At 32.7% G+C, this 949-nt stretch overlaps 1 protein-coding gene across 3 annotated transcripts in view; it reads right to left on the minus strand.

Moving 5' to 3' along the window:
• LOC106884093 (class E basic helix-loop-helix protein 22-like) overlaps nucleotides 1-949 on the minus strand; it is a 380,240-nt gene that overhangs the window by 67,432 nt on the left and 311,859 nt on the right. The gene's annotated exons all lie outside the window — the stretch shown is intronic.

Raw genomic sequence — 949 nt, forward strand, 5'->3', positions numbered from 1 at the left:
TTGTTATTATTATTTTGCACTTCTTGAATTTAATGACAGCGGAATAATTAGTGCTGCGAATTTTCTTTCGAGATGACTTTGCCGCGCCATCAGATATTATGGCTTGTTTTAGATGATAATTCGGAAACGAATTAGATGTCTTGTAGTACATAGAACTGAGAATCCTGAAGACGGAAAATAATATATATACAAAACGCGAAAATAAAGTATATGATAAAATAAAATAATATAAAAACGTTAAAAGGGATTGTAAAATATGGCGAAGAAGTGAATGCATAAATATGTCTCCATAATATTATTATTGAAGCAAGGTGACTCACGTGTTTGTCGAAGTGAAAGAGAGAGAGAGAGAGATAGGGAGAAAGGTGGGAGAGAAATATTGAAGATATACGCTTCTACATATCCCATTTCTTGAGCGTCAAATAAACATCTACTCCATGTCTAATTTTCATCACATCATTTTTTTGTGTTCTACTTTTGCAACCTTTACACTTTCTCTCCCTGCTCTCTCTCTTTTCACTCTCCCTCTACTTCTTTCTCTCTATCTTTCTCTTTATATATATATATATAACCAGAGTAGGCCCAACTAGAAAGACAGGGAGATTGAAAGATGATTGAGAGAGATGACAGGATTTACCATATAAATTTTTTTTAAAAAAAGCAAACGTGCACAGCAATTTCAGAAAATGGGTTATCTTAGAGCCGAGTTTTCGGGCCGTTTCTTCTTGCTATGTTAAATGACATAAAATAGCAATAACATGTTATATTCAGCAATATTTGGTATATTTCCTGTATTGATTACAATGTATAAAATATACATTGATATTACTGGAGAACTTAGAAGGTAATGTTTGTAAAGTGCATCTAAATATTTACGATCCACTAGAAATAGTATTTAAATGGGTGAGAGAAATCTTTTTCTACTCACACACACACACACACACACACA

The sequence above is a fragment of the Octopus bimaculoides genome, chromosome 24 (genome assembly GCF_001194135.2).
Source record: "Octopus bimaculoides isolate UCB-OBI-ISO-001 chromosome 24, ASM119413v2, whole genome shotgun sequence".
NCBI classification, from domain to species: Eukaryota; Metazoa; Mollusca; class Cephalopoda; order Octopoda; family Octopodidae; genus Octopus; species Octopus bimaculoides.